General features: G+C 43.8%; 1 pseudogene; it reads right to left on the bottom strand.

The window, feature by feature from the left end:
• Window positions 1–1,218: 1,218 nt before the first annotated feature.
• Window positions 1,219–1,649, bottom strand: LOC101652466 (annotated as a pseudogene).
• Between the last annotated feature and the right edge of the window lie 7,499 nt (window positions 1,650–9,148).

Here is a 9,148-nt window from a genome sequence, read left to right as displayed (position 1 = left end):
TTCTTGCATTGAGGGAGTGTATAAGCAGAGGCCCAAAGCTGAGACTAATTTTTTACAGGAGTACACAGCCTCATCTTTCTCTCAAGGAGCAGCTGGTGGTTTCAAATTGCTAACCTCGCTGCAGTCCAATGCTTAGACCACTAGACACCACCATATTTCTCTTGTACTATTATTAAAATCTTATCATGCAAACATATGGCTGAATTCCTCTTGCCTCTCCACTCTCTCCAAAAAAACTATTATAACTGGAGAGGCAGAATAGTATATTTCATATACCCCCTTCTTTAAATTTTACGAGTTTCCATAGTATTATTTTTATTAACTGTTATATTTCTTTAGGCTCTGAACTTTCTGATTCAGTTCTAGCAAATGGAATTCTGCCTGTTGCCTTGAAAAAGCAAGATAAAAAATAAAGGCTACTAATGTAGATATAGAAAGAAACAAAACTTCTAAACAGCACAGCCATTTAAAAGAAACTTTTTAGATAAAGCCTGAGGCCGAAAACATTTACAAAAAAAGAAAGATTTTCCTTCTTTTTTCTTTTTGTAGCCATGAAAATGCCCTTTTAAAATGTAAAAATTCTTTTTAGGGTATTTAAACATCAACGTTCTAATGTCTCCTGTGGGATATATCCTTTAATTCTAAATGAACTGGTTGTCATAACTATATTGAAAATGGCGTGTATCACTCTAGAAAGTATACATAAATTGCTTTTTATGTTATAAGACAAAAGAGTTTATACTCTATCTTTGTCTATTATTTATATGTCAAAGTAAATAAACCAATGACTCTCAGATTCCTTATCTCAAATAAAAGTTATGAGATATTGAGCATTGACATCGTGGTGTACATCTATTGCCTAGGTTGCAAAGACAGATTATTCCCCTGTCTCTCCTCCTATGAAATATAGAAGTAAAGTAGCTTTCTCTACCAGGAGTAGCAAAATGCAGACTCAAGAAGGACCCAGAGAAAGTTCTCAGAGACTAGAATAGATCCATGCGAGTGGTTATATTCACTCTTTGGTTGGAAGATAAATTCCAGTCTGATGAAAAATCAACAAGAAAATGATGGGGATAATTCCTGATGTGGGAAAATGACCAGATACATTTACTGCAGCTAATTGATCATTATTACCTGTCTCCTCATATATTTGCTTATGGTTTTTTTGCTTCAGGTCAGTTAAAGTGAGACTTTATTGAGGGCCCAGGGCCATTGGGCTCAGGAGAACACCAGCAGGAGGCAGGAGAGCCAGTAGACGGGCCCTGATTTGACCTTCTTCTTGGGACGCAGGTTGCTGGTGTGGCCACACTTCTTCTTGCGGCAGTTAACTGCACGGGGGTGAAGGCGAGCACAACACTTGCGGCAGATCATCTTGTCGCAGTTGTACTTCTGGGCCGGCTGGCGCAGGGACCGCTCGATGATACCACCACGCAGACGCAGCACCAAGTGCAGGGTGGGCTCTTTCTGGATGTTGTAGTCCGAGAGAGTGCGGCCATCCTCCAGCTGTTTACCAGCAAAAATCAGACGCTGCTGGTCCGGGGGAATGCCCTCCTTGTCTTGGATTTTGGCTTTGACATTCTCGATGGTGTCGCTGGCTCCACCTCAAGGGTGATGGTCTTGCCCGTCAGGGTCTTCACAAAGATGTGCATGTTCCTTTTAAAGACTGATTCAGATGTTAACATTATGTTCAAGATATACAAGAGTGCATTCAATTTGTAGCACGTCGCCAGCAAAGACAAAGAACAAGATACTGTTCATGAAGATTTTCTTCATTACAACATAATGTACTTGTAGCTTATACCCAGAAAGAGACCAACAATTTAGACACTGGTTTGCCAGTGCTCAGATACAGCATGAACATTATTGCCAAGAGAAAAGGACTTTTTTTTCCTTCAAAACCATTTTATTGGGAGTTAATGCAGATGTCACATCATTCCATCATTGAATCACATACAGAAGTATTGTACAATTGCTACCACATTCCATTTCAAAACATTCCTTTACTTCCTGAATTCCTGAATTCCCCCTTTCACCCACCCCACCAACCACCACCAATGTACCCCCGCCCCCAACCACCACACACACATGAGAAACCCTTATTCTACGTGCTGCCCTTATGGATTCATCAATCTTGGGTTTCTTATACAGAAGAATATGTAACACAAATTAAAGAGGGTGTCCCCCAACGACATAACACATCTGATATAAACCCCAATATGAACAAACAGAAAAATACAGAAAATGTTGAAAACCAGATCAGGCCTCATGTGCATCAGAGGGCTAATCAACTGACAAGGTTTTAACCGTGGAAGTCAGGCTTATCCCTTGGATTTTCCACACTCATCTCTCCAATGCACTGTTTGGGAACCACTTTCTTCCCATCTCTCTGTTATGGATAGGGGGAGAATACTGGAGGCTTATTTCCTGTGTAGTTCCCACAAATGTGTCATAGACTCCCAGTGTCATCCATAGCCTTCTGCAAAACAGATTCTCACAATTTAGGCTCTGATCCTATTCCCTCCTTCAGATTATGATTTCCAATCCTTCAGTGACTGATGTTGGTGTGCTTCTTACATATGGACTTAGTTGACACCTCACTTAGATGGCTACTTGTTTGGAAACAAACCTGTAAGACTCCAGATACTATTTTATCTGAAAGCCATACACCATCTAATTTCCTCACCACACTTTACTGCAGCACCCGTATCTTCTGAGCTCCCTTCCTGAGGGTGAGTATTGAGCAGGGCCATGATGGAAGAACTAATTGTTCTTAAAATGAAGCTAGGATTTAGTGAGAGCCCCAAACTCATTCCAGGATCTATGTTTTTTGTGTGTGTTTTGTTTTTATCTGTCTTTGGCTCCCTTTCAAAACCTCTTTGCTAATTTATGGTAAAGAGTCATATGGATTATCCTCCAGGACATAATGATCTTCTGTTAATATTGTCTTTTATTTGCCCCTGGGGCTAATTTTTTAAAGCCCTTTTCAGAGAGGGGTCTTGGGCCAATGTAAACTAACTCCATATCTCTATACCTTTGTATTCACTTTCTCAGAATTCATCCTTTCATGACTGGATGCTATTTACACAAACAATGGGGGTTAATTGGGATTTTCTGCATAAGATCTCACTGATGCACCTTCTGGAGCATGCTGTGGGCCCTGGAGATCCAGGACTCAGTGTCCCGGGGTTCCACAGCTCCCATCCTGGGTCCCCAGGATGTGCCCAGAAGCCAGAGTCAATGTTGCCCATTTTGTGCACACCGCCAGAGACACTCTCCCAGTAGGGTCCCCAAAAGCATTTTCAGTCATTCATTCCCACAACTGGAGGTTAGTCCTCCTGCTTTTCCTACCAACAGTCATGCATTTGTGTTCCCCTGAATGTGCTTGCACCCTTCCCCTCTCCTGACTTGATTTCCCCATCAGTATCCCTCATCCCTCTGATAGGGCTGCAAGGCATCCACTCAGTAGACAACATCCCCCTCTCCTCCCTTAACAATGTGATCCCAACAGACACGAGACACCCTCCAGCAAAGTGACCTTCAAGATGCACACCTACAGAGGATGGGGTGTGGTTCATTGGCACCAGTCAGGCTCTCTACCAGGCTGTCTGGCTACCTTGGCCAGCAAACTGGATGTCCTGCGAGCAGAAAAGGACTTTTAATGTTAACACTGACCTCCTGTTAAATTATTTGTCACTACAAATTCTGCCTAATTCTTCTGGTCAGGCAGTGTCATATGACAGCAGAATTGAGTTTAGGTGGCACCGCTATTATTAAGTTATGCTATGGATTAAATTGTATCCCCTCAAAATATGTATTGAATTCCTGGTCCTCATCCCTATGAATGTGATCCTGTTTCAAAATAGGGCTTTCTTTTTGTGATGCTAATGGAGCCATGACCAGTGTAGGCTGAATCCTAGACCTAATCATGTCTGAGTTATAGAAAAGATCACATTAGACACAGAAACACATCCTGGTGAAAGATAGATGCCAAGAGTAGCACTAGGTAACGAAGACAAATGGATGAACATTAGCTCATTTAATGTGAGATAGGTATTTACTAAGGAGCCCTGGTGGCCTAGTGGGTAAGCATTGGCCTGTTAACTAACCACAAGGTCAGTAGCTCAAAACCACCAGTTTCTCCACAGGAGAAAGATGAGGAGTTGCAGTCTTGGAAGCCCGAAGGACCAGTTTGACCTTGTCTGATAGGGTAGCTATGAGTGGGCATCAATTCGATGGCAGTGAGCGAGAGTGTGCTTACTTTGGCATTGAGCTTAATTCTATGGTTAATTAAGCAACACATTTTTAGGTTTGGGTCTGGTGTGCAGAGAGATATATAATCTCTCGCAACTTTCCTCTAAGATCTTAAATTCCATTCGGAAGAAAATTCAGTTACATACATATAGAAAGCATCACCAATTACATATGTTATAAAATGTCTCTTACATGCCTCTTCAAGGATCTTAAAGTTCTGATATTCATCATCTTTTTCACAATACTACTACAGAGAGGAACTATTTTATAAAGCATTTGTGGAAAACCCATGTCTTCATACTGTTGGCACATATTATGTAACCAGCTTCTCTCCCCAAAAAGTTGTAAGCTTTTTGAATGAAGGCCATGTGTTTTATATAGCCTCACATCCACCACACCACCTACAGCAGTAGCTTAACATAGCAGCTGCTCAAAAAAGTATCTGTTGAGTCTCTAATTTTATGGTCAGAAGCTCAGTACCAAAATAAATATATAGCACATTAATGCTTTCCACTTCACAACTCTGAAGAAGGGCCTGCATATCCCAGACTTATAGAGGACAATCGACCAGCCCCAGAATCTCTTAAATAATCTCATACAAACTGGGGGATACTTTCCAAAGTGAGCGACTGTGAGACTCAGGATCTAAAGATTTGGTTCTATTCTGTTAGAATTAGTTCATCTAGATTTGCCCTTGTCCTGTCCAAAACCAGGGACTCATTGAACCACAAGTCTGTGATCGTTTGGGTCAAATTTACATCTACTTAAAGAGAAGCTGCACATGAACTAGTCATAACTAGCGTATAAGATATTTTCCCCCCAAAACTGCTTGCAGCAGAATCCAGAACTCAAATTCCATCCAAGTCAAAATCTTGTGAAATAGCCAGAATACAGCCTTATGTTTTACTCCTCCTTTCTCAAGGCCTACAATACAGATACAAAGATGCACTTTGCAGAATCCGTTCAAAGCAATCCCTCTCTAATGTGTTTACACACACAGCCCCAGGGAAGAAGATTTCCTTTGGAATCAGGATGATTGAAAGCATGTCGCGTACAGAGACAATGATTTACTTTTGGACAGGTCTAAAGTGTGAGGCATCACACATAAAAAGTGAATTTGTCTCCAAAAGATTCCCTGTGAGGATAAATGGCGTAATCACAAAACGGCCTTTCCTTTGTTTTCTGGCTTTGCTTTTAGGAATTTCTAGACATGGTTTTCAGGCAGAGTGGCAGGTTTTGTTTTCCTTCCATCTCTCTCTTTGCAAGAGGCGTTTTAAGGCCCCTACTCCTGCCAGCTAATGTTCATGTTATGACATTGTTCTCAGCATGCAAGCTTACATGGATGACCACTTTCACATCGACCATATTCTGCTCAGTTAGTCGATAAATCAAAACTTTACCCCTTTGTTAGTCTCTATTTTTCCTTTAACCTCTATTTCTATGACTTTATTTTCCTGCGCTTCTCTTTGCTGCCTACATTCTAAATTGTTGCTCTTGGAACTTGAGTTCTTCTGAAATGTGTTCCTTGTTCTTGTTTCAAAATTCCAAGCCTGAGCAATTTATGGGATAAAAAAGTTTTTAGATGTTGGAATTTTGCATACTTCTATCTACCTGGAAGGAAGGAAGGTGGCAGCTATGGTGGGCATTTAAAGGGAAAAATGGAGAGATGGGAGAAATTTAAAAGATGGGAAATGGAACAGTCCCCCAGGCCAGAAAGAGAAACAAAGACATTGTCCTAGTTTTCTGGTGCTGCTCCACGATGGAATACCCCAAGTGGATGGCTTTAACAAAGACAAATGTATTCTTTCCAAGGTTAGGAGACTAGAAGTCTGAATTCAGAGCACCAGCTGGTGTGTGTGTGTGTGTGTGTGTGTGTGTGTGTGTGTGTGTGTGAGCTCTAGTGGAAAATCTTGGTCTCCTTTTAACATTCAAGGGCCCAACCTTACATAGAGATAATCATATATCCTGACATCAATCTCCTGGGTATAGCGGGTTCTCAGCACAGGGACTCTAGGTCCAAAGGACATGCTCTGCCCCCAGCTCTTCTTTTTTGTGGTACTGAGGTCCCCCTGTCTGCTCATGTCTCTCTCATTTATCTGAGATGAAAGGTTATGCAGGATACACCCCAGGGGAACTACCCCTACATAGGATCAGGGCTGTGACCTGAGCAAGGGTGTTGCATTCCATTCTAAGCCCCTGACAACGACTGGTTGATCACATCATATCACGTTATAGGGGATGACTACCTAACTGCCACATCATTGAGAATTATGGTCCAGTAAAATTGACACATATTTTGGAAGGTCACAGTTCAATCCATGAGAGAGAGTTACTGCCATTCTCTTCCTCTTTCCTCTCCATTTCGGCCTCCCGGCCTCAGAGACGGAGACTGCTGAAGAGCGAAGTGAGGTTAGTAACTCTAGATCGGGAGGAACAAGGCAAGGGAGAAAGTCAGGGTGGGAGAAGAGGCTGCTTTCCTCTTCTAGTCTCCTGTAAGGAGGGGCTGGGAACCACAAAGAAGTGCGCATTCGTTGAAAGGTTGGTGGCGTGAGACAACCACTGGGGGCCTTGTAAGACATCAGTGGTGATCCGCTTCTGAAAGTCACAGCCACGAGACCCTGTACCCCTGGGACCCTCATGATTCAACAGCAGCCAACCATGACAGCCTTCTTCCGGAGCAGACATGCGCGCTACTAGACTACTTGGAGGGAGGCCAGCTGGGGGCTGATGAGTGAGATGCCTGTGAGATGCTTTGCCCTCTGGAGAGCCAATGGGGATAAAGGGGGATCAACTCTTAGTTTGTGAAAGTCCACCACACACTGATACAATCACATGGGCTATTGCAATCATTTAAAACCTTCTTTGTCAATTGGTAAAAGACCATGATCCCAAGCTGTTTTCCAAGCCCTGCCAACACCCCTCTGCCTCCTCAGTCTCAACTCCTCTGCACCCCGGTGGCAAAGGGATGGAGAGAGAGAATACCTGGTTCAGGTGGATCCCTCTTCTGATTCTGCTATGTTTTGTATCGTTTAATAGTCATGCAGAACAGCAGCATGATTACCAGGTGACATGGGGAAGATGTCTTTTAAACCGTCTCATCCTCGAGCCAGTCAGGGTGCGATGTAACAACGATGAGAAATACAACTTTCCTCTAGTTCCTAAATGTTCCCTCCCTGCTCCCACTACCATGACTCGAATTCGACCTTGCAAGTCTGGCTAGACCAGAGGATGTACACTGGTACAGATAGGAACTGAAAATACAGGGAATCCAGGGTGGATGAGCCCTATAGGACCAGTAGTGTGAGTGGCGAAACAGGGAGGGTAAACGGAGAATGGGTAGGAAAGAGGGAACCGATTACAAGGAACTATATGTGACCTCCTCCCTGGGGGACTGACAACCGAAAAGTGGGTGAAGGGAGACGTCGGACAGGGCAAGATGTGACAAAATACCAATTTATAAACTATCAAGGGCTCATGAGGGAGGGGGGAGCGGGGAGGGAAGGGAAAAATGAGGACCTAATGCCGGGGGTTTAAGTGGAGAGAAAATGTTTTGAGAATGATGAGGGTAATAAATGTACAAATGCGCTTTACACAATTGATGAGTGTATGGATTGCGATAACAGTTGTATGAGCCCCTAATAAAATATTTTTTTTAAAAACACAACATCTCATCCTCAGTCTAGCGAGTCTACAACCACCAGTTGTTGTGGAGTCCGTTCCCACTTGTGGTGACACCCAGCGGGTCGGGTCGGACTGTGTTTGTGGCATTGTCAGAGCCTGACTTTGCAGAAGTCGATCACCAGGCCTTTCTTCTGAGATACCTCGCGATGGACTCAAACCTCCACTCACTCAGTTAGCTGCCGAGCGCCTTCACATGTGTAACCCCCAGGGACTCCCAGAGAGTCCATCGATGGCACTTTGCACATAGCGGCTCTCCGTAATGGTTGAGTCTGACCAGGCTTTTAACTCTCCAACACCAAACTGACCACCACCGAGCCCATTCCGACTCATCGTGAGCCGATAGGGCAGGGTAAAACTGCCCCTGTGGGTTTCCGAACCTGTAACTGTTTGCTTTTAACTTTTATTAACTGTTATTATTTTAAGCTTTAAGTATTCCCAAGCCATGAGTTTTCGCTTCTTCAGTTTCTTCTGGGAGATCTTTTTCTTCTGTGCCACCTCCTCCTCTGGGTTAGGAACAACGTGTTCCTTTTCAGTCAGGATCATGTCAATGTAGCAGGGGCAGCTCACGTGTGGATCGATCTAGCCACGAGCTCTGTAAGTCCAGCGGTGCATCTTGGGGGCTTTGTTCACCTGGATATGCCCAATGACCAGAGAATCCACATCTAAACCCTTACGTTCAGCATGACTCTGTGCATTTTTAAGCATGTGCAGCAAAAATTTAGCACTCTTTTGGGGCCACCGACCCTGGGTCCGACCCCACTATTTGGCCAATGCCACCATTGTAAGGTCGGAAGGACACACTGCTACTACAGTGATGTCTTTCAAATATTTGGTCACTTTCCGCATATGCAGACCCTTGATGCCATGGGCAGTTTCCCAGGTGTTCTTAAAGTGGACCCGGAGATTCGACCCTATTGACTTGCATGATTTTGTGGGGTTTTCTGGGTCAAGTGAGTAGTGAACCATTTGGACAGATCCCCTCAGGTGGCGACAGGAAGAGGGACCTGTACCTCTTGAAGGCAGTCCAACTCTTCATCTTTCCCCCATTGAGCAGCTGGTGATTTACAACTGCCAGCCACTACACCTCGGGCTCCTGTTGGCCTTGAACTCCGTGCTCTGTAAAAGCCAAACTTGCTCAACAGACTGCCTCGATAGAACAAACAAGTGGCCTAGAAGCTAAGTAGGAGCCCTGCGGAGGAGACAGGAGTGTGTTGTT

Source organism: Echinops telfairi, unplaced genomic scaffold (assembly GCF_000313985.2).
Source record: "Echinops telfairi isolate 266 unplaced genomic scaffold, ASM31398v2 ScPeMD7_18;HRSCAF=68, whole genome shotgun sequence".
In the NCBI taxonomy this organism is placed as follows: Eukaryota; Metazoa; Chordata; class Mammalia; order Afrosoricida; family Tenrecidae; genus Echinops; species Echinops telfairi.
The sequence above is the reverse complement of the archived record's forward strand: the minus strand, read 5'-3'. Positions and strand labels throughout refer to the sequence as shown.